General features: G+C 36.8%; 1 protein-coding gene across 1 annotated transcript in view; it reads left to right on the plus strand.

Moving 5' to 3' along the window:
- Window positions 1-26,090, plus strand: part of LOC131426504 (cholecystokinin receptor type A-like) — a 112,109-nt gene that overhangs the window by 60,288 nt on the left and 25,731 nt on the right. The gene's annotated exons all lie outside the window — the stretch shown is intronic.

Consider the following 26,090-nt stretch of genomic DNA (forward strand, 5'->3'; position numbering starts at 1 on the left):
TAATTCAGTCAATCTTACTCATAGTTTATTGTTTAAATTCGTCACGTTTCATTTTCCGTGAAAAAAAATGTGCATTTGAATTTTGTTTGCGTTTTGTCTTAGACTCATTAAATCAGTTCAAATTGATCTGCTTAATGTAAAACTCGGCAGTTCAATTTGAACGTATGCTTACGTCAAGTTTCGTCTTGGATTTGTGCACTCAAAAAAAAAATCAGATCGCCAGAAATATACAAAATACAACTGTGTCTCGTGTGGTAAAAACCTTCCTTCAGGAAGCGTCTGAGTGTACAAAGGAAGGAAGGGAGCGGTCGTAGAAGTGGTTCAATGGACAGTAAAGTGGCCCGAAAAATGGCTGCAGCAGTACAAGAACCGTCCAAATGCCAATTAAGACGTTGCCATTCAGTCTTATAAAAACATTTATAAAATTCTATTCTTGGCCATCCGTAATGTAAGATTATCAAACGACCTAACACTATCTATCAAACGAGTCTAATCCTTCCGAAAGCGATTCAGCCATCACCGAGATAACAGATCGGCTGAAAAGTTCGTATCGTTTCTATGAGAGGGCGCCACTAGAATTAAATCCATACCATTTTCAGTTAGTACCAACCTTCAAAAGATACGTGTATAAATTTGACAGCTGTCTGATTATTAGTTTGTGAGATATTGCATTTTGAGTGAAGCTACTTTTGTTATTGTGAAAAAAATGGGAAAAAAAGAATTTCGTGTGTCGATGAAACACTACTTTTTGATGAAAAAAAGTGCCGCCGATACCAAAAAATGGCTTGATGAGTGTTATCCAGACTCTGCACCGGGCGAAGCAACAATTCTTAAGTCGTTTGCAAAATTTCGTACTGGTCATATGAGCACCGAAGACGATGAACGCAGTGGACGTCCAAAACGTGAAAAAAATCCACAAAATGATTTTCAATGACCGTAAAGTGAAGTTGATCGAGATAGCTGACACCCTAAAGATATCAAAGGAACGTGTTGGACATATTATTCACGAATATTTGGATATGAGAAAGCTTTGTGCAAAATGGGTGCCGCGTGAGCTCACAATCGATCAAAAACAACAACGAATTGATGATTCTGAGCAGTGTTTGGAGCTGTTATATCGAAATAAAACCGATTTTTTTCATCGATATATAACAATGGACGAAACATGGCTCCATCACTTCACTCCGGAGTCCAATCGACAGTCAGCTGAGTGGACTGCACACGATGAACCGAACCCAAAGCGTGGAAAGACTCAACAATCGGCCGGTAAGGTTATGGCGTCTGTATTTTGGGATCATCAACAGTGACTATTATTTAGCGTTATTAGAGCGTTTGAAGGACGAAATTTAAAAAAACGGCCTTATTTCAAGAAGAAAAAAGTTTTGTTTCATCAAGACAATGCACCGTGTCACAAGTCGATGAAAACCATGCTGAAATTGAACGATTTGGGCTTCGAATTGCTCCCTCATCCCCCGTATTCTCCAGATTTGGCCCCCAGTGACTTTTTCCTGTTCTCAGACCTCAAGAGAATGCTCGCTGGTAAAAAATTTAGAAGCAATGAAAAGGTAATCGCTCAAACTGAGGCCTATTTTGAGGAAAAAGACAAATCGTACTACAAAAATGGTATCGAAAAGTTGGAAGATCGCTATAATCGCTGTGTCGCCTCTGATGGCAATTATGTTGAATAATACAAACGAATTTTGGCAAAAAAATGTGTGTTTCTATTAAACGATACGAACTTTTCAGCCGAACTGTTATTGTAGTGCTTTGAAAAACATTGGGATTTGTCGGTAAGGTCACTTTTAAAATTATATCTCCCGAACCGGAAGAGTTCGTCTTAACTGTCAGCTTTCAAATAAACCTAATTGTTAGTCATCTTCGAGAAAATTCAACCGATGAAAAATGTGCGGTTAGTCGCTTACGTCACTTATACCATTATATCTTCAGAACCGGAAGTGCCAGCCATTTGATCTTCGAACTCTCAGCCATCTCTGAAAAAAATGAACAGTAAAAAAACAACACGTTTCGTCGATTATGTCTCTTATATTATATCTTATATCTTTTGAGCCAGAGCTGAAAGTCAGCTGATCTTCGAACTTGATCAATTTAAATAATCTCCAAGAAAATTGAGCAGGAGGCAAAATCTTTGGAAGTAACACACATGCAGACATTTTCCGATCTCATCGAGCTTGTTACCTTTCTAAAGAGCAAGGAAAAAGAAGACTTCACTGTGAAAACCCGTTCCCGGAAACTTTACACAAAGCTGCTCACCAAATCGTGTTGCATCGTGACGTATCACTGAACTTGCATCAAGGCCGACTTCCCAAATACAAATTATAATACGGAGTACTTCGACAAATTTTCAAGGACACATTTTGCATCGTGCGGTACACTGTCATGAAACACTGTCAGAGTGACAATGTACTTTAACGAGTTTTCTATAAAACTAGCAACACTGAAGGATAAGAACAAGTTCACCATAGTTACTGTTTATTGTAGTGAAAAATAAACTTGAACTATGTTGTTGTGTATGAGATATGGTTATTCCATATCGGATTTTGTTTTTTGTCCTCCTTGGCTTTTCAGAAATTTGCTCCTTGGCTTTTCGGAAATTGCTCAGTATTATATGTTAGAATGTCTCGGCACTGTTCACCGAATCGTTATGGTAGCCATCCGTTCTTCACATTGCAAATCACTCCCGTCAGAGGAGTAGGAATTTTTCCAACATCTGCTAAATGCGGGGAACCTTTACGTCATAATACTAATAGAAAATAATTCAATTAATAAGTTTATCCATCATGAAAGAAAAACTGTTGTGTCTGCCACCGTTCGTGCTATAATCAATTTGTCTGGGTCACGCATATATGAGTGACTATTGGGAAAACGCATACACAGCTTGCATTTGTTTCTCTTTTAACTTTTATTTTATCGTGTAGAGCGCTAATCGCTGTTTCCGTGGTACGTATACGAACCGTACCCATGTTCCACACCAAGGCCCGTCTATGAAATAAAGTCCCATCACTGCCAAAAAATATCGCAATTCTTCATTCATCGATTAGCTGGAGTGTATCTTTGAATTTGTTGCAATACAACAACGGAAAACATAAACAAACAAACTTGTTTTGCGCCGTAGCAACTAGCATAAAGCGTTGCCAGAAACGATCTCCTTCCACATTTTCAAACTATCGCAACGAAAGGGAGTAATTTGCTAGGCTTACTTGTTCAGGCTGTGAACCAAACATTGGCGGTTCGTTTGTATGGGACTTAGGGGTATTATTATTTGTATTTGGACTTCCGTCAACTTCGTTGCCAAGCCTAAGATCGATGTTCCAAAGGGCGTTCGAGAGAATAAATTTTCGAAATTTTGCATAAAAATTCCCGATCTGATAGGCGATTTGCGGATGAGGTCTGCGAAGCGTCTCTTTCCCTTTATAAGAAAGCATTAAAAGAATCAATTCAGTTTTGGCCGGATCTAGCATCCTGCCACTATGCCCGAAACGTGTTGAAGTGGTTCCGATCCAACGGAAGAATGAGCCTACAACATTCACCGGAACTTCTGAATATTGGAAACTGAAATAGTTGCACGAACATCGTACGTACAGATATGCGCCAGTTTTAAATTTTGTCGTAAATACTTACTTACATTTTCAAAACTCATCCTGTACAAGAATGGGTTGAACTAAATCTCTTGTTTTATTAAACCCAACAATATAATTTTTTCTCCATGCTATCGGAAATATGATAAACAAGTTAAGATAAAATTTTCAGTAGTATGAAATAAACACAAATAACTCAAAATTATAGTTTTTTAAAATGTTTGGTTTCTACGAGTATTGAAAAGAAAAAGTCATGCCGCTTACTGGTCTTTCTCATGCTCGGAAGACGGTTATGATGCAGCTACATTGCATTCTTGCATTACCAATTGGATAGGTATAAAACACGTTTAATTTGTTCTAGTCTGTACAGCTGACTTTTAATATCAGTAAATTGATTATTAATTAACTTTTTGATATTTTCTTCGAAGGAAATTATTATAATTCGTACCGTGTGTACCTCTGCAGGCAAACAATTTTTGATCGTGAATATCTTTTGTTGTATCTAACGTTTCAGCAAAATTTTTACAATTTCAAAGAAGAACGATTGCGTCGTCTTGCTGCTGGTCGTTTGCATTGGAACGAAATACAACAAAAAGTGGACAACGATGGGGAACATTATGCAAAATCAGCCCTTCTAATGGCTCCAAATGTTAGCTCACGAAATACAAAGATCGTTTTATTACAAATTGGAGATAAAAATTTTCAGTTTCGTGCTAACCTAGGAAAATTTAATTAGATTTATGCATTTTTCGCAGTTCAAAATTCGCACGAAACGTGTGGGAATAAAGTAAGCATTTGACTACTTTGCGTTCGAGAAAAATGCTCCGAACAGTGTTTAATATCGTAGAAATTTCCACAATTTTGCTCTTCGGTAAGCCAGAAATGATCATTTCTTTCACTGAAATATGTAAATCTTGAATGAAATAATCAACATTAAAATATTGTATGTTGCTATTTTTTCACTTTCATATACTCCGTGTTATTTAATTGTGTGGTAGGAAATATTTGTCGCCAATAAGTGTATTTGTGAAATTCACACAATCTACTAATACGAACGATCGTAATTCCTATTCGTATTCACGTCCTTCAGTTATGTCTGTGGCATTACTCACCCGCCTTTTTTTTTTATTCTTTTTTACCCTGTCTCATAAATTTGTGTGTTAAAATAAGTGCGTCGTTAACTGGTCATACTTTAGTGAAACCTTGCACTAATCACACAATATAGCAACTTATGCGAACGATTTCATATATTCAGGATTGTGAAGATACGTGTTAGTGCTATTCGTATTCACGTCATCCAGTTATTTCTTATATAACCCACCCACTTTTATTTATAACCGAACGGTCCCTACTTTTCGAGTATTCTTCACTTTTTTCCGTAGTAGAAATTTCACATAATACCCTCTCTGCAGGAGTCCCAATTTTATTTTTCTCGAAAATCCGCAACAGCTAGAGCATGTAGACTAACAGACTGGTAGTTCACTGCTGGAGGGAATGCACTGGTGCGGGTATCTACTGCGCTGAAACGGAGTTCAAATGATCGCACTTATACCCCTGACAGACATGTGATTTCCGTACAATGATTTCTGTACAACGCTGTACGCGTACAACGATGAGGTGACAGACATGTTTTTTTGCGTACAGAATGCATATACAGTGGGCCAGTGGCACGAAACAACACAAAAGTAAGTTTAATTTTTCTTGCTTCGAATAATGGCATCGGAACTAACAATTTTAGCACATAATAGCGTATGTATTCAACTTCTATTTACACACAGTGAAAGACATATTTCACTGTTTGCCATACTCAACAAACAAATTATTTTTAATAATTAAAAAAAACGTCCAACGGGTTTTAATTCTTTAAAAAAAATTTAAAGAACAATAAAGTAATGAACATTGTAATTGGAGTAATTACTTGAATACAATAGAAATACGGTTATTGCACTTTTAATTAGGATTTTAGAGTTTTCGGAAGTGAGTATAGAAAACCTTTGTGTCAAATATAACAAATATAATTACACAAATTGCGTATTGATGGAATGGATTTTTATCGTTCAGTATTACTACAGGTGCATTTAAAGTATTTATAATCGTTTGAATTGTCGTGAGCCATAATGAGATGTCATCACTCTACTTCTAGACCCTGTCGTTCATAAGTTTTGACAGCTCATTTCCAAACAAATCCAAGTCACAACATATTCGTGCAGTATAGTTGAAAATGTACGATTACAGAATTAATTTTATTTTACTCTACAGTAACTATTTGAAAATAATTTCGCTCCTGAATAAGCGAAGAAGATTTAAATTATTAGCACTTTATTATAAAATGAAAACAAACTATTTTTTTAAAATTGTGATGATGATAAAATCGAGTCCGAATCGTCGAATTTGGTCGATGGTAGGTTGGGTTCGGTAGTTATACATTATATAATTAGCATAAATGACAATATGATTTCTTAAACTTCAGGTAGAACAATCATTGTACTGGGAAGTAGAGGTTAAAAAATTTTCCGATGAAAAGTGTAAGAACACTTTCAGAGTGGACAGGAAAACATTGGATCATTCAGTAAAAAAAATGTTTTTTTCTCACAAAGGAGGATACACGTTGGCGATTGGCAATACCCTAAAAAAACGGATTGCGATTGCTCTGTATGCATTGGGATCTTCTGCTGAATATCGCACCGTAGCAAGTTTATTTGGTGCTGGGAGAACCACTGTAGGAGAACTTGTTTTGGAAGTTTGTGATGCAATGATTTCTTCTTTCCATAATGAAGCATTTACATCCTATCCACCAAGTATAGAAAAAATTGAAGAAATTACAAAAGGATTCTCAACCCTCGGATTTCCACAATGCTATGGCGCTATTGACGGTTGCCACATCGAAGTTAACGTACCGAAAGCGGAAGCCGTAGATTATTACAATTTTAAAGGTTGGCATTCGATTGTGTTGTTCGCGGCAGTTGACTATCGATATCGGTTTACTTATATAAATGTTGGAGTACCAGGGCGATCAAATGATTCAACGATTTACGAAATTTCGTCTTTGAAATTCGAACATGACTCAAATCCGTTATTTCAGCAATATACCAGAACATTTTGCGGTGTGAATGAGCCAATTCTTCTCATAGGAGACTCGGCGTTCAAACTCTCTCCAAACGTAATGAAACCATTTCCATTTGACCCCAATCAAAATAATGATGAGCGTTTGTTTAATTATAATCTATCACGATGTAGAAGAGTGGTAGAGAACGCTTTCGGACATCTTAAATCACGATTTCAAAAGATTGGTCGAGGATTAGAAGTAGATATTTCTAATGCTAATCGTGTTATAAAAGCATGTTGCATATTACACAACATATGCAATGATCGAAACGATAAAATTAACAAGTCATGGACTGCAGATAGGAAAACGAATCCTTCAAGACCGCAACCACAAAGGGGAATACCCATTAGAGCTGACAGTGAATCAGGATTTGCCGTGCGAAGTGCATTAAAGAGACATTTGGGTAAATTTAAATTTTTTTTTCGAAAATTGGACATTTATAAGAAAATCACATTTTGTTTATCATTTTCTCAATCAGTTGATTATTTTCTTTCATCAACTCAATCACCTGCTGATCAATCTTTTGCGATTCTTTCAAGAACTGTTCAAATTTTTCATTTTCGTTCTGCGCCATTTCAAATAACTGTTCTTGAATGTTTCTTCTTCTTGAATGTTTAGCTGAGCTAGACGGTTTCGTAGAAGATACGGACAACAGACTAGATGATGACGGTATAGATGCTTCTGTTGAATATAATCCGGACGTCGAAGGTTCATCTGGAAAGTGAATACAAAATTTTGAATACTTTTTGAAAGAAAATTTCAATATCGAATAAATAAATTATATTGAAGATTTATAACAAATATCCTATGTCTACACCAATAAAGCAATCGATGTACATTTTATAATATGGATATTTGAGTTTATGACAGTTACAAGACCATTTTTTTAAATTCTTTTTATTCTTAAGAATAGAATTTAACGGTTCACTTACCATTATTCGGAAACTCATCCTTAAGCGATTGAGGAGATATTGGCTCTGAAACTTGTGTATATAGCACACAGTATTCTGAGTCTTCGTCGAACTCAAAATCCTCCAAGTTCATTTCCTTCGAATTCTCTAAACCAAGAGATTTTTCAGATGATGTATGAGAAACTGAAACAACGAAGTAAAATAAATTTAATATTTATAAAATCGAATTTCATTGGAAATTCTCACCTGTAACTAAGCTCTCATCCATCAAATCAACTGTATTGTTTTGTTTGTATGCTTGTAAAAATTCATTGAGCGTCTCTAAGTATGCCCATACAGATCGTGAACCACCTGATTTACCCATTTTATTTTTTTCCGATCTAAAAACGAAAAAAGAAACAGATTAAATTATTATGCATAGTTGAAAAACAATTTAACTTACCTATATTTTCTAGATAAATTGTTGATACGAGTCCGCAATTCGTTCGGGGTTAGAAGAATTCCGTAACATTCCAGTTCTTTGCACATTTTGGCATACATTTTGGCTACATTTTCTCTCCACACATCAATCACTTTATTTATTTCAACAGAACTCAATATTTTACCGCGTTTTTTCCATGAATTTCTTTATAAGAATTCATGTTTTAATGTTAGTTGGGATAATTTATTGTTTCCGAAAATGAAAAGCCTACAAAGTACTGTTTATGACGATTTTATTATCATTTGACATTTAGCAGCGAGAAATATCGGTTCTTGAGTTCACCACCACTCGTCAATGGCGCTGGTGACAGTAAGTAGTTATGTGATTTTGCACGTACAACGATGCAAGACCGTAGTACGGATATCACCGTTGTATCATGATGCTCGCGTGATACCACCGTGATTCAGGGTGACAGACATGTGATTTCATGGTGTACAGTGATTCCGATATCACATGTCTGTCATAAGCATTATTGGGTACATACCGCATCGAGGTTTTGTGTAATCATGTGTGAAATATCTTACAGGTTTTTACTGCAACAGCAAATCAGCTAAAGTACTAACACTGGTGTACTATTCAATCCATTTTAAGCATACTGTCTCAGTTTGAAAGAAGAAACCTTTTTCAATCCACCTAATGGTGTAACGTTGCCTTTGTCATATTACTTATATTTTCAAAAATATCACTAGAAGATTCTGTGAAGAAATTTTTTTTTTCAATCTTTAATTAATTTTTTAAAATAAGAAACCTTCTTTGGGTAGAAACTAATATAACCTTTTCAATTTGTAAACAGTTGTCAAGTTATTAATTTTTTTCTTTATTTTGTATTATCGCACTAGACCCTATGAGACGATAGGAACTTTTATTCAAATCTAAAAATTGACTGAGTCTCGTTTTACTTTTTGACCACTATTTCCGGTACTTCTGGAACCGTGAACTTGGAACCAGAATAACCGAAGTAAGTCCTCACTTACTCATCGGCCTTTGAAACTACTTTTTCTTTATTGCCAAATGAATCGTAATATTCCAATTCATAATACAGTAAAACCACCAATTATTGTTTGATAACAGCTTATCTACTCTGACGACAAAAAGTAATTATCTTATTCGAAACCCAAAAATCAGTGCCGGATAAATTACAAAATCCACAAAAAATGGTAGTCTGAATTCATTCGTTCTTGATGGGAACTGAAAGCATAGGACTCTCTAGTTTTCACTTTCATCTGATAGTGTAAATTAGTTTGCCTTAACCAAACAGAGACATAATTTACCCGACGATGGAGAAATAATGATAAACAACTATCTTGTTTGTGTCGTTTCAGCTGTCAAAGACCAGAACAGATTGCTGCGATCGTTCTGAGATGGTTGAATTATGTCGTTTTCGCCGGAAGCTAAAACTAGCTAAAGCTTTTGAGCTAACTGCTGTCAAACCGACTAATTTGGCAGTCGAGCTACGGCATAGGTTCAAAGGTAGCATGGCACTAAAATTTGGGTTGGGTGCAAAGTAAGTTTATTCAGAATTGTTTTTTTTTTGTTGTTTTGGTTTCAACAACCAACCCGAGCGAGTCTTTCAGTGCTCAAGTGGATCATGTTTTGGTAGACTGATGTGACATTCACTTGGGAAAGTGTACGTATTTATATATTCCACTCACAGCCCCAGGGTAGTGCAGTACCATTTTGGAAACTAAAACGGCTTGAAATTTTCCCTTCACGTTCTAGTGGAAATGGACAAAAAAAAGCACCACTCTGAGTTTTCAGTGATATTTCGCTACTTCGCGAACCGAAGTGAAAGGCTTTCATAACGATACCTCTCTCTCTGCAGGGCATCATTATCATTATAATGCATGTAAGTGGGGTACATTGTTTCTACCGTCGAACGGTTGAAGGTGCTAATGGTAGTCGGTTTCATGACACCGTCACGCGGGAGTCCACAGCAATGTTGCCATATTTAGGCCACCGTTTTTAATAAAGCGCAGATGGAAATGAGACAGCATGAAATAATCTGCCAGGTAAAAAACTTTCGACTATCAAAGCAAGCTGCTCCTGGACGAAAATTTTACGCTTCCAGAAAAAAATAGGATATTGACAAAAACTTCTGCTTTAATGGAACCCTGCTCCCTCTGCTGTTCTGTTCCTGTGGATTCCATCGTTCATAACCATCGGTCACGGCCCTTTGTGCACCTAGACAACATCGTTAACCTATGAAAATCAGATTTTTATCAGTCGAATTGTGGTTCAGGCATCCGCAGATTAGATAAATATAGAATTAGAACAACTCAAACAGCCCTATTTGAGTGGTATTCACAAGTATACCACTTTACTGTGCATTTCCTTTACCGCTTTTGTCGTAAAGTGTTTCCATACAAAGCTTAAGTTTCACATCAAACCGCGCCCGACTCGGATTCCGTCTTCTGTGTTGTCCCTCATCCCGTGCCAAACGTTCAGGTTCCCAGAAATGATCACGCTTTTAATAGCGGCACTATTACCATCTTGGATGCTGGTTTGCTTGGGGCAGTGCAACGCTGAAACTGAAGACAATTGGTCCCTTCTTCCTTTGTCGATGTAATCACAATCGCAATGGCTTCCAAAAGTTGAAGTTCAAATGGAAACATGGATTGTTTGATGGGGTTGGCAAAGAAGCGCCCATCCCCATTGCTGCAGCTTCACCATTACGACTGATTGCGAAGGAAGCGATTCCCAACCGGGTATGTGTTCATTCGTGGCATTAGCTGCGGGTACTTTGTTTCGTTCAATTGGATAATATTCTTGCTCACGAGTAGACCGTCTGGCTTCGAATTGTCATGAGCTAAGGTACCTTGGAGCAACGATTTACTTTTGGTTGTTTGACCACCGTCACACAATGTATGCATTTAACATATCTATCATCTAGCGGGTAATCATTTGGGATGTGTGATTGGAGCTGACTGCAATTTTGGTGCAACAGTTTCGGCACTTTGTAATATCACGATGAACAAGCTTTTTCTCCAACAACAATAGTATGAAAATAACCCTTTCAGTTATCTCGAATTATTGACTCATAATTGTGAAGACTCTTCGGTCCTACATGCCACTGTAAAGCTGATATAAATGATATAATGCACAGATTGATTGCTCGATAGCGGCAATGCTAAGGCTACAATTCGACTTTTATGTCGTATTAATTTTGATTTCATGCCAACCTCGTGCTATCGCCTCATGGTTACTTGGGATGTGTTAGTTCCGTGCTATGCCAAAATCAGGAATGTTTTAAACATTGTCGAGAAGCTTTGCAGTTTTGATGTGGAACACATCTTTATTTTCTGTATAGGGATGCAAATCAGAAACTCAAGGAAAAATAGACGTAGAAATGTGGTCAGGTTATAAACACTTACAGCTCAGTATATTTTGTATCACTTTTAAACATCATTTCATCACTTGATTGGAAATATTTCTAAGATTCGTTTTGAATGTATCAAGTCACGTATTTTCAATTATAAATGCTTGAAATTTTGATTAGTGTCCTATTTTGTCTGCTAAAAATCTCCGGCATATCGGATTTCCCTGCCATAGACGACGGTTTTGAAGGAGTAAGCGATATATCAATGGGAAAGCACCGCTCTGATTGGTCAATAGATGCAAAAGCGAAGCTGTTGGAAGCACGCGAACCAACAAATAGAAGCGAAATTATAGCTAACGTTTCAGTCCTACGCTTAGCATGCTAGAGGTAGGATGTTGCTGGACAGCAAGATAAAAAGTACCATAAAACGATGTGAAGTTTTGATTGGTATGCTCTGATCTTGAGTCATGCAAGATCGGATGAAATTCCATGTTATGTCGTTTCGCCTGAGAAATTGAGAACTACCCCAGGGTAAATTTTGAGTGCATAAGATTAACTTCTAATTTATATAAGATGAACTCGATTGATAATGAGAAAGAGTTTATCGCTTCAACCAAAATCGCAGAATAGTAGAGAAACTTAACGCTACAAAAATAACAGCTTGCATACAAAACTTGAACACAAGCTTGGTGAAGAGAAGCTTAAATATCAAAATCGTATCGCAAGTATGTACAAAGATATAATTGCATACATTTGGCATATTGGTGTAATTTCATCGGCTATAAAACCAACAATGTTCGGTTTTGGTTTCTAATCAAGATCAATCTAAGCTGATCTAAGATATAAGTAGATCATTAGAAATTTTGGTTGCCTTGTTCCACATCAATGGCTCGAACAACCCCATGGGGCTGATCCTTGTAGTTTTTATATTTTTTCGCAATGGTTCAGAATCTGTCAATTTTTATGGCTGCGCCCTGTTGTTTACACTCTTCTCTAACCACTTGTGCAGTTGTTTATTCGTTTTCATTAGTTTGTTTCGAAATGTGTGGACTTTCAGCAGAACGTCGAAAAATTGTGTACAAATGGTGCAGACTGTCACTGAGAAAGATAGCAAAAATGAAAGGAGTAAGTGAAAAAGCCGTGCGAAATGCAATCAGGAAGTTCGGTGAGGATAACACCTTTGAGGATAATCCGAAAACGGGTCGAAAAAAAGGTCCTGCTAACCCTCAGTTGGATAAACGTATACTGAAGGCGTTCGAGCAAAAGAAGGAGGTTTCAGTTCGGGATGTGGCCAAAGTGAAGTGGGCACTTCAAAGTCAAATGTTCTTCGTGTTAAAGAACGTTTGAATCTTCGAACCTATAAGAAGCAGAAACAATCAAAACGTAGTCCGAAACAAGAAGCATCGATCAGGCCGAGGGTTCGAAAGCTGTACAATACGATTCTTGCTGGAAATTTGAACTGCATAATCATGGACGACGAGACCTACGTGAAACTCGATTACAAATCCTTGCCGGAACTACAATATTATACGGTGCGAGATGGGCAAGTGTTAAACCAGTCCGAGACATCGATTGAAGTCGAAAAATTTGGTAAGAAAGTTATGGTCTGGCAAGCAATTTGTAGCTGCGGTATGATTTCGAAACCCTTCATTACCACTGCTTCAATGAACAGCGAAATATACATCAAGGAATGTTTACAAAAACGACTTCTACCCATGATTCGAAGCCACAAGGATCCTGTTGTCTTCTGGCCAGATCTTGCTTCTTGCCACTACTCGAAATCAACGGTAGAATGGTATACTATCAAAAATGTCACTTTCGTCCCAAAAGACATGAATCCACCAAATTGCCCACAACTTCGACCAATTGAGGAATTTTGGGCATTAACGAAGGCACATCTTAGGAAACATGTCTCGGCAGCCGAAACCATTCAACAGTTCGAAAATATAGATTGCGATTGTGTTGTGCATAAAAAAATGTTCAAATCCTTGTGTGCATTTTTGGTCCAATACAATGTATATTTTTTAGAGTTTAGGTATACCACATTTGTTAGGCTTGGGACTTCTTATTATTCGTTTCAGTTTTTTTTTTGTAAATTGTGGCCAAAATACATTTTAAACTAATACAAACTATGTAAGTCATAAACTTTGAAAGTTTTGACTTGACTATGTTAGGCAACATATTTTCAATACTAAAAATTGTTTGTACCAAATGTCTTGAAATTCTTGAAACGGATATATAATTTTGTTATTCAATACCTTGTTTTTGGTAATGATTCGAATAATTTGTAGCAGAAAAATTCTATAGATCATAGCTCTGGATTCTGGAACTGAACTCAAAACGAGGATTCTGGAACTGAGTTCTGAACCTGAATTTGATACCTAAATTCTGGACGTGGATTCTTAATTAAGGATCTGGTGTCTGAACCTGAATTAAAGGTCTGGATTCAGGAGCTGTAGTAAATTCTGGATTCAGGAGCTGGATGTGAATTCTAAAACTGAATTCGGGAACCTTAATCTGGACCTGGATTCTAGGGCAAAATTCTGGACCTGAATTATGGAACTATGTTCTGCGTGAATACGACTTAAATTACTATGGGATGCCTTTTCAAAATTTACCCTCTGGGAGAATGATACGGTTTTGATAGTGAATATATTTTGTGGTATCTAACGTATCAATATAATTTTTGCTACATGCCATCGGAAATATGATCATCAATTTATGGTAACATTTTCAGTTGTATGACAATCACATATAATTCAAAAATAAAAATTTTCTGAAAGGTTTGGTTCAGCGCGTATCAAAGACGCTGCGGAACATTCACAGTGCGAGTTTCGCTTTAACCAAGAGCGATTGTGTCATCCAGCTGCTGGTCGTTTGCATTGGAGCAAAATTCAACGAAAAGTGAACAACGATGGGGAACATTCTACAAGTTCAGCCTTTTCTAAGGCTCTAAATGTTATCTAAACAACTTTGGACTAATTCTCTGCAAATCGAAGGTAAAAATAATCAGTTTAGTGCAAATCTAGAATCATTTTATTAGCTCTGTGCACTTTCGCGGTGCGAACTTCGCACCAAATGAGCACAAATAAAGCCAGCATTTGACTGCTTCGCATTCGAGAAAAATATTCGAAACAATATGGTTTAATATCGCAGAGAATTCCATAATTCGACCCTTCTGAAAGCCAGAAATGAATCCCGTACAGCATTTTGTTAGTTTCTTTCACAAAAATATGCGATTTCGAAATGAAATAATAAACAACAAAATTCAGTTTGTTGTTATTCAGAGAGCTGCTATAACTGCCCATTTGGGAAAAAGTTGTAAACAAGAGCGATTTCGTCATACATTCTAAGTGCTCTAAATGTTATCTAAAGAACTATTAGAATTACTTATCTGTTAAAATATGCAAAGCGGAAGTGAAAATGATCAATTTAGTGTTTGCTAAAAACATCAATGCAGAAAGCCGTAGATATATTTCATACTTTTCATATCATAGGCCTGTATTGTATCATTGATCGAATTAATTTTCTTCATTGGAAGATAATAATCGGTTATGAACGCTATAAATGCGATATCAGTAACTCAGTAATCCATTATAATAAAGAATTATACAAATTATTTCGTAATATTTAACTGTGTCAGAATGTTTAATGCAAATAATCCGAACTTTCATGTAGGTGTATCGTTTCAAACTCTAGTAGTGAAGAAGAGGTAAGCTTGCACAATTCACACAATCGATCAACTCACTGATATTTGGATGTTTGAAGGAAGCGTTCTAATTTTATTCATATTCACGTCATCCAGTTATTGCTCTGACATTACCCACCCGCATTTTTGAACCGAATGCTGGGACCAAAACTTCAAAACTGAATTCCGACCTGAATTATGGAACGGAATCTAGATATGCATTCTGAGTCCAAATTTTGAACCTCATTTCTGGAACTGAATTGTGCAATTTAAATCAGAAAACTGATTTCTAAGCCAGAATTCTGCTTCACTGGATTCTAATCCTGGATTGAGAAACTGGGTTCTGAACCCAAAACTCTGGTCCAGAATTCAGACCTAAGCATGATCGAGCTCCACATCCTTACTATCGGGAGTGTTTCTCGGAGTGACAATTGAGTGTCCATTTCTTTTGAAATTTCACTGGTTCGCATGAAAAAAGCCAGTCATAACTGGAGGACGTGAAAACGAATTAAACTGACATCCGGATATCCATAATCGTTGTAATAGTTGAAGGATTGTGTGATTTTGCAACTTTTACTGCTTAACTTCCAGAATCCTATATTAAAACTTGACTTATTGACGACAAACATATTCTACCATACCAGTAAATAATACGGAACTAATGAGAGTAACAAAATACAAAAATATTATAATTGTTTTCAATAGATTTACATACTCAAATGAGGGAATTTAAATAGTTCTTAAATGAACAGATATGTAAAATTTATCCGATGTTTACAACTGTTGAATACTTTTGGCTATTATAATTATATATCTGCACTAGAACCTGAACATTCAGGGACTGGAACTGAATTAAAGAACTAAATTTAGAGACTCGCTTCGAATTCAGTTAAAGAATTCATGTTCGGAATCTAGATTGAGGGTAATTCATGAATTTGATTCTAGAATTCTTGAACTGAACTCATTCTTAGAATCCAGACTCCGAATTCAATTCTAGAACTGAATACTGAGCTCAACTTCGAACCTGAATTGAAGAAGTCAATTCAGTTTCAGAATCTAGTTACATAATTTACGTTTCGAAGTCAATTCCAACCAGCAGGCTCAGAGTTCTGGATATGAATTTCGGAGCTGAATTTAGGAATCAAATTCTGGTTCAGAAGTTTCTAAAATTTTTGTTCGAAGTTCAGATTTTGTTCTAGAATCTAGAATTTTGCTCCAGAATTTTGGGTTCCGATATGTCGAAATGGACATTGTGGGATTCATAGATTTGAAATTTTGAATGATTGCAAAATGAGAATCCGCGATTGAGAAAATGTTCCCCGTTTGCAGTTGTATTCTTCCATCATCACGAACCCGACTCGCCCTAGTGTTTAGTACTGTCACGAATAATAAATAATTAATAAAAATGCCACAGCGGAGATGTTTCTCTTTTTTGTCAACGTAAGTTATTAGGACTGATGTGTGACCATTTCAACTTTCAAAGCCTTCCCCGCAGAAGACGTTCAGTCTTTCTGAAAAGTACAGGGAAAGCCATCATTAAATTGATGGGTTTTTGTTTTTCTTTTGTTAGCTTGAATGGCCAAACTTCGTTTCATTGATCTAGAGCAAAATCGTCAACCTACACGACACAAGTGGAATCCTCCGGGAAGGTACCGAAATCATATAAAATCCGACGTGCGACAGACAGATAATGTTTTCAGCGCCATGTATGAAATGACACCCGTACTCGTCGGCACAGAAAGCAAGCGAGAGAGAGAACGCTCGGAAATGACCCCTCATGGAGTCATCATCAAAATCACAACACAATGGATGGAGTCAACGCCTGCAAACCGACCGCACATAGGATCGGTGGTCAACTGTTCTCCGGGTGATAGTGACTTGCAGTGTGTCACACTCTTCCAAATAATCCAAATTAACTGACTATAGTACAAAAGAAAGCAACTAATGAAGATATATGATGTTCGCAGCGTGGTGTTTACTGTCAGTGCGGAGGCCCTTATCGCGGTTGTCGCCATGACAGCACATCAAGTGACATGATATTGACGAGACATCCCCCGCAGTAGGCTGTGTCTGAATCAGTGTTTTCAAATTCGACAAGGTGTTCACGTGCTACGCTGTTTGATGTGTTGTTTCTGAATGTTTGATAAGCATCACCGTCAACATAATGACAATAAGTTCCCCGTAGAGTGAAGTTAGAGTTACTCTTGCCTGTTGGTTGGATAGTGCCGGCTGCCGCATACGGAGAACTGATATTAAACCGTGTTTGATGGGTGTTCTCTAAATTGTTTAGTTAAGCTAACGAACCACTCGCAAACTGGAAGTAGCCTAGAAGTTTCGTTTGCAGAAATTTGAGCGAATGTTGACAGCTGCCACAAAGAATAGATATCAACACGCTGAGATGATATTGAAGCTTTCCGAATTCAGGAAAACTCTCGTCATATGCCGGAGTCCCATGGAGGAAATAAACAAATTCGACTTTGATTGGCAATTCGCTGTTTTTCGACACGTGCAATTGTCAAATTTCCACTCACATTCGTAGTAATCGTTCTTAAGAAAATTCGAAGCGCAGTCTCGTAATCATTGCTTCATTTCGAAACAAATCATGTAAACCGTCGAAGTGAAGTAGGGACATCAACATTCTGAAATAAATATAAGTGGCTTTACAAGCACCACAATATCTAGATGTAGACATACAAAACATCCAACAGGAAGTAAACAAGCTCCGTTTCAAACTGCGTGCCATTTGATTGACAAGCCGAACTTGAAATGTAGAAATGTAATGTAATTCCGGGAAGGGATAAGCTTGCCTTGGATCGCAACATTTTTCTGCTTTAAATTCAATATTCACCACACCATCAAATGGTGCCTCACTAGAACGGTTTTTCGATTGCTTTGATGGACACGCCTGGTATCTGGCATTCCCATAAACACCATGCGAATGCATGAATGGTCCCTTCCATGATGCACAATCTCTGTCTTGAATAGATTGAAAACGAATGGCAACATCAGACCCTTTACCGCCACAACAGACTCGGGCCTTTACTCCACTCTTTTGGACGACGGAACGAGGATTGTGGTTGGGTTAAGCTTTTACGCGAACCACTGCTCATATACTTTATCTTCTATTTCCACTGACTTGCAGCTGTCCGCTGATGTTAATACGAAAAGCTGAACGAAATCGCATAGAGAAAAGGGAAAAATTACACAGCAGAGCCCGCACATCATCCGTCTCATCGCGGTTTGCCATGACGAATTGTAAATCTTTGATTAGGCATATGACTATGAACTACGACGCGACTGCCATGAGCGATGTTGCTGTATGTGGTTGGTATGTTTAGTGCCATACAGGCTTCGAAGTAATCATCTATTCAGCGAACCCACGTTTTAAGTTTTTGACGGATGTTTTGGCGAATAGATGAAGCCTTCAGTTAGAAGCAGATATGGAATATCTAGGTCAGCTGATTACGAATTTATTGAAAGATTTGCATTGGGATAGATGTTACAATTGATTCAATACCAATAGTCCGTTAGAAGTGTTTATTGACTTAATAACAAGGAAATAATTGGTAACTTGCATCTATTTAAGCTTTAAGAAACTTTTGAGTCGTATCTTAATGAAACATGACACCACCTCTGTCGGACAGTTCTGTAAATTTCGAGTCAAGTTGTAAAGGCGAATTGTACACAGCAGATGTATCGATTTAGTGTTCAACCACATACAGCTCGGAATGAGAAGTCCCGGGTCTAACTAGGAAAATGTCATTTTTTCCGTGAAAACCATTTTATTCCTCCGTATAATCTACAACTAGAGCGATAAAAAATAGGCTTTCTTTCCCTGGAGAAACCTTTTCAGGTTTGCAAATAGATAATAGTCGCTGGGGGCCAGGTCTGGAGAATACGGGGGATGGTGGACCAATGCATACCGCAAATTATTTAATTTTACCGTTGTTTTGTCGTGAATACGACTTGCTTTACTATGGGGTGCCTTTTCAAAATTAGCCATATGGAAGAATGGGCAGAACTTAATCGTGAATATCTCGACTTGTATTAATGGTAGCAACATAATTCATTCACCATTTCATCAAAAATATGATTAAGAATTTAGGATATTTTGAACCGTGTGAGATAACCACAAACAACACAAAAGTTAAGTTTACTCTTTACTTTCGCTTGGGTTTTTCGCGAAGGGCGACGATTTTGAGGGAATCAGGCACATATCTTCAACAGAATGCGTATAAAAGGGGAACCGTGGTGGAAATCGATCATTTCTTTTCGTGCGTTCGATGGAAGTAGACGTTGTGGGAGTTAAACCTTCAACCAGCAACGACGAAGAGTGCACCTTCTGCGTGGTTAAAACCTCAAACGCTCAGGTCGCAACTCTCATTTGCTTTTCGGTAGTCGTAACGAGAAGTTAAAGTTTCAGATTTTAGTTCCGTAATATAGGTTTAGAATTCAGATCCTGCGTGCTGAAACTGGATTCTAAAACTGTGTTTCGGAACTGATTTGTGTTTCGAAATTGCAGTTCTAGAATAGAAACTGGATTCTGAGTCTTATTGGTTCTAAATTTTGTTCTTGAACTCAGGGTTCAGTTCTTTATTCCAGACTTCTTCTATTCGGTTCTTTTTAGAATCATAATACTTCCAAAGAATTATGCGAAATTTTGCTTTACTGTACTCTATGCAACCCATTCTGGTAGTCATGGCGAAAAATCGTCAAGTTTCAGAGCTTAGTTCCGGAATATGGGTTTAGAATTCAGAGTCTGCGTGCTGAACTAACTCAACTCGTCACTCTCCATCACGAACGCTTTCATAAAAAGTTCTTTTCAGAGCCACCATTATTTTGTTATAAAGAACTATACTGCTTATTTCATAATATTTAATTGCTTTTCAGAATGTTTAATGTAATTTATCTGTAATTTAGTCTAGGCGCATCGTTTAAATTTCTAGTAATGAAAGAGGGGAAAGTTGCACAATTCAAAGAATCGATCAACTACCAATTCGAATCCGGAAGCATAAATAAAGCGTGTCATATTCGTATTCACGACATCCAGTTATGTCTCTGACATTACACACCCGTACTTTTTTGCTTTCAATTTTGATCTTTTAACCGTTAAATGACCAAAACGATAGCAAATTAAGTAATGGATATATACGAACAGCACATCAAATTGTATTCTTTTGTCATGAATACGACTTACTTTACTATGGGGTGCCTTTTCAAAATTAGCCATATGGAAGAATGGGCAGAACTTAATCGTGAATATCTCGACTTGTATTAATGGTAGCAACATAATTCTTTCACCATTTCATCAAAAATATGATCAGGAATTTAGGATAATATTTTGAACAGTGTGAGATAACCACAAACAACTCAAAAATTAAGTTTTCTCAAAATTTCAAAATAATGCGGAAAACTCTTTACTTTCGCTTGAGTTTTTCGCGCAAGGACGACGATTTTGAGGTAGTCAGGCACATATCTTCAACTGAATGCGTATAAAAGGGGAACCGTGGTGAAAACCGATCATTTCTTTTCATGCGTTCGATGGGAGCAGACGTCGTGGGAGTTAAACCTTCAACCAGCAGCGACGGAGAGGGCGCCTTTTGCGTGGTTAAAACCTGAAACGCTCAGGTAGCAACTTTCATTCGCTTGCTGGCCTTCAAGGCGAGCAGACTGCCATCGCGAGAGTTAAACCATCAGCGACGGAGAGAGCACCTGCCATCATTTGGTTTTCGGTAATCATAACGAGAAGTTCAATTTTCAGATTGTAGTTCCGCTATATAGGTTTAGAATTCAGAGCCTGCGTGCTGAAACTGGATTCTGGAACTGTATTCCGGAACTAATTTGAGTTTCGAAATTGCAGTTCTAGAATAGAAACTGGATTCTGAGTCTGTTATTGGTTCTAAATTTTGTTCTTGAACTCAGGGTCCAGTTTTTTATTCCAGACTTCTTATATTCGGTTCTTTTTAGAACCATAATAATACTTCCAAAGAATTATGAGAAATTTTGCTTTACTGTACTCTATGCAACTCATTTTGATAGTCAGGGCGAAAAATCGCCTTCAAGTTTCAGAGCTTAGTTCCGGAATATGGGATTAGAATTCAGAGTCTGCGTGCTGAACTAACTCAACTCGTCACTCTCCATCACAAACGCTTTCATAAAAATTTCTTTTAAGAGCCACCATTATTTTATTATAAAGAACTATACTGCTTATTTCATAATATTTAATTGCGTTTCCCAATGTTCAATGTAACTAATCTGTTATTTACTCTAGGCGCATCGTTTAAATTTCTAGTAATAAAAGAGGGGAAAGTTGCACAATTCAAACAATCGATTAACTACCGATTCGGATTCGGAAGCATAAAGCGTGTCATATTCGTATTCATGACATCCAGTTATGTATCTGACATTAAACACCCGTACTTTTTATTCATTAATGAGCTGGTGCATCTTTTTCCATAGCTCGATGAAAACTAGAACTGACACGATCAGCTGTTATTCAGACACTAGTGGATAGAATGTCATGAAATTTGATCTTTTCTGTGAGAGCCCCAAGACTTCATTCCATCCATTTCATCAAACGCACTGCAAAACCTTCACTTTTTCTCAACCATATTTGTCCAAATTTATTTTTAGCCCCTGTCGATACTAGTGATGGGCAATACGGCTCATTTCAATGAGCGGCTCTGAACCGAACACTCTTTCGTAAGAGCCGGTTCAATTGAACGGCTTATTGGCTCTTTTTCAATAAACGTCAATGTGGACAAGCGGTTCGAGAGAGTGAGTGTGAGAGCCACGGAAATGCATGAGCGGTATGGGCGATCTAAAATTGTGTTTCACAACTAGAGGTGTCCGTGTGCGGGGAAGCGGGATATTGAAATAAATTAGTTGAAATTCCGTTTCGGAAAAAAATCTATTTTTCTTCTCCAATTACGACAGAATTCTTTGAAAATTCACTGCTGGATAAATGTTCTATGTATTTTTGACTGCTTCATTAGAAAACATCATCGTTTAACCAACAACGCAATCAAATTTGGGCGTACACAGGCACACAGATTTTCCAAGTTGAAACGCAGATTTTAAAATGGCAGCTCTGCTTGAGAGCCGCGGTTCAATTTTGAAGAGCCGTGGTTCGTCCGCTCATTGGTACGAGTCGATTCAAATGAACGGCTCGTGAGCGCTCGCCCATCACTAGTCGATACTACGACTACTAACATGACGCTAAACTTCTAATATCACTGTGATTTTTCCAATTTTAACACAAAGATTTTATCAGTGACATTGACTGTCCCTGTCTTTTTATTCACTTCCATTTTTAAACCCTGCAATTCATAACAGAATGTGCCGTACAAAAAAGATGGGAGGGTAATGCAGGAGTCATAACTGGAGAACGTGAGTACGAAATAAACTTACATGCTTCTTTCACACTTCCAAATACCAATAAATGTTCGTATTAGATAAATGATTGTGTGAATTTTGCATTATTTTAGCTTCACTTTCAGAATTGTAACGGTAATTTTCTAAAGTATGACTGGAACTGAATTGAGGAATTAATACGGATCCAGGGAATGACTAATCAGTAGTAAAATTCAGATTCGGAATTCAGTTTCAGAATCTAATTTTTACAATCCGAATTTAATTTTAGAGCTGAATGTTGAACTTGTATTCAGAACCTGAATTGAGGTACCAAAATCAGTTCCAAAATCAAGTCCCAGAACCCAAGTTACGAAAGCGACTCCAGCATGCTTAATCTTAATTCTGGAAATGAACTCAGGAATTAGTCAGTTTTAAAATTTGGATACGGAGGCCATATTAAAAATTTTGTTTCAGAATCCAGATCTTAAGATTATATTTAGAATTGTGTCATAATTCAGAATTTTGTCGCAGAATAAGAAGTCTGGATACGTAGGGGACGGGTACAGCGTGATGGGTTAGTCGATGCCTTTCATGCAGCCCACCTGGGTTCGATTTCCAACCCCGCACATAGGGTCAGAAAGTGTTTCTGGCCCGAAGAGATGAATGACCTTAAGGTTAAAACCTCTATAATTGAAAAAAAATCTGGATACGAATTCCGAACTAAAAAAGGCGGGTGGGTAATGTCAGAGACATAACTGGATGTCGTGAATACGAAAACAACTGACATGTTCCTTAACACTTCCGAATATCAATTAGTAGATCAATCGTATGAATTATGCAAGCATTCCCCTTTTTGACATTTTTCGCAAAAACAAAGAAGACTTCACTTGATCTCGATTACTGTGAATTTCACACAGCGAAAAGTGCACAAATCTAATCAAACTGTTCTAGATTTGCACTAAACTGAAGATTTTACCTTCGATTTGCGAGCAAGAAATCCGAATAGTTCTTTAGAAAACTTTTAGAGCCATTAGAACGGCTGATTTGGTGTGATGCTCTCAATCGTTGTTTTTTCACCAATGCAAACAACTGGGGGCTGTGACGTAATCGCTATTGTCGAAAGCGAAACTAGCTTTGCAAACGACATACAATACATCTGCTCGCAGTGGCGATAGAATCCAAACTGATCCAATTTTTGTTAAGAAATTTCTTTTTACGTGATTTCGTTTGTAGCTTTTTCACTAATGGGCGGTTTTAACGGCTATAAAAATAGCCGCATACAGAATTTTAATGTCGATTATTTCATTTTGGATTTGCATTTCATTGAAAGAAACTATCAGGATTCTGTACGGGATTCGTTCCTGCCTTCCAGAAGGACCAAATTGTGGAACTCACTACGATATTAAGCACTGTTCGGAACATTTTTCTCGAACGATTTGTTGTACAGCAGCAGATATTTTGTTCTCTTCCTCAGAACGCGTTCTGATTGGCATGGGTCAGATGAGATACATTTTTCAATAGTGTACTATTGAAATACTTCAATGCTTTTGCTATACACGTTTAAGTTGAAAAATTTCGATTCTATTGGTAGTTGAATTATATAAATCCTATCACAGATCACTGAGCTATGAGCTTTCAAAATACGAGATCCTCTTTGATACTCGTTTATACCAAACATTTCAGAAAAGTTTAATTTTGAATTATTGGAGATTATGTCACACAAATGAAAATTTTATCATAAAATTGTGATCATATTTCCGATGGCATGTAGCCAAAATTATGTTGATTCGTTAGATACAAGAGATATTCACGATCAAAAACTTATCACTCTCTCAGAGGGTAAATTTTGAAAAGGCACCCCATAGTAAAGTAAGTCGTATTCACGACAAAACAATGGCACTATTTTCAGTTCCAAAATCTAATTCAAGAACCTAAGTTCCGAATTCGACTCCAGTATGCTTAATCTAAATTCGGAAAATGAACTGAGAAACTGAATTTAGGACCTTAATTCTGAAACTGATATCAGGAATTAAATTCAAGTTCAGAAATCAGTTTCAAAACTAGTTCGAATTTCATACCTAAAATTTTGTTCCAGAATCAAGAATTTATTTCTTGACTTCTGTTTCAGAATTTTGAATTTCGTTGAAGAATTTTTATTCTGGATACGAATTCCGAACTTAAATTAAATCAGTTCCAAAAATCAAGTCCCAAAATCTAGAATAAGAATACTGTTCCATAGTCTTGATTTTAACTTTTGAATCTGTATCCTGGAACTGAATTCTGAATCTGATTTCTAAAATTAAATTGTATACTTAAAATTAAGTTCAAAATTCAGGACCAGAATTTAGTTTTAGAATCTAGTTAGAGCCAATCCAAAAGACGCTTCAAAAGCGAATGAGAGCACAACCTGAGCGTTTGATTATGCAGATCCTACAGGTCTGTTTTTGCCTCTGCTGGTTGAAGGTAATTGCGTTCCTTGCCTGATATTACCTCAAAACAGTACAACCCGAGGTACTCACGATTAAGTTCTATCAATTTGTTCAAGGGCGAATTTTGTAAAGATACCCCATAGTGAAGTGACTTTTTCATTTCAAAGAATTAATCTAGTGCGAATCATTATACTGGCAACGAGAATAAATATGAAATTATTTGTAAAGTTGATTGATCGTTTACTTTCGATGGAAATTCATCCTTCGTCGCTACTAGTTATGAATTACAATAAGGCTTTTCCTGAAAGATATCTTACTTTACTTACCTTCTAAAAATTTACCCACTAGGAGAGTGATAAGTTATTGGTTGTGAATTCTCTTCACGGGCAAAATTCCGATTCTAGAAATGAGCAAAACGAGTCATGATTTGGGAAAAATAATATATTTTCATGTTATGATAATACACCATTACAATTTCTCGGATCATGATCCATTCGGACTGATTTCGAAGAAATTTAAAGGTAACGCACTTGAAGTTGTTGGAAATAACTTCAGGCGTTATGTGATTTTTGCAATATAAATTCAGTGAAGAGCACGGCGAACTTCTTTTAAAATGAAAATATTCTGTTTTTGAAAAACGACGCAAGAGATAACGTGTTCATTACTTCAGTTTTGATTTTGTGTTTCAGAATTACACTTAAACGAACTGCATGAAAAAACACGAGTGAATCAAGCCTCTTAAAAAGAAACTTTGTCGAATTCTTGCAAAAAAATCGTCTTATTCATAATATTTAGGTGCATAAATACAGCTTGTGTTGTTATATCTATGAAACAAATAATCAAAGTGGTTGAACAAAATATTTTTCTGATTTTCGTTTGATGGTGTTCCAAATTCACAATCGAATTAAACGCCAGCTCTCGGAATATTATTCTAGCAACAACGATCACATCAAATATGTAAGAATACATTCGAACAAATTGTAACATTGATGTTTGTCAAATGAAAAGTGTCTCTTATGATGTCAATTTTCAGTTCATTATCTTTATTTTTGTGTTATGTTGGTAAAACAACACATTATTAAATAGCATGCCTCAGGATCAAGTAAACACTTTCAGTAGAACTTGCTTTTCAATGTCTGCTTTGTGGTTTACCATTAATCTATTAATCTATCACATCACTTGAGGCAGAGGGTTCAAAGTGATATCCGGG

The sequence above is a fragment of the Malaya genurostris genome, chromosome 1 (genome assembly GCF_030247185.1).
Source record: "Malaya genurostris strain Urasoe2022 chromosome 1, Malgen_1.1, whole genome shotgun sequence".
In the NCBI taxonomy this organism is placed as follows: Eukaryota; Metazoa; Arthropoda; class Insecta; order Diptera; family Culicidae; genus Malaya; species Malaya genurostris.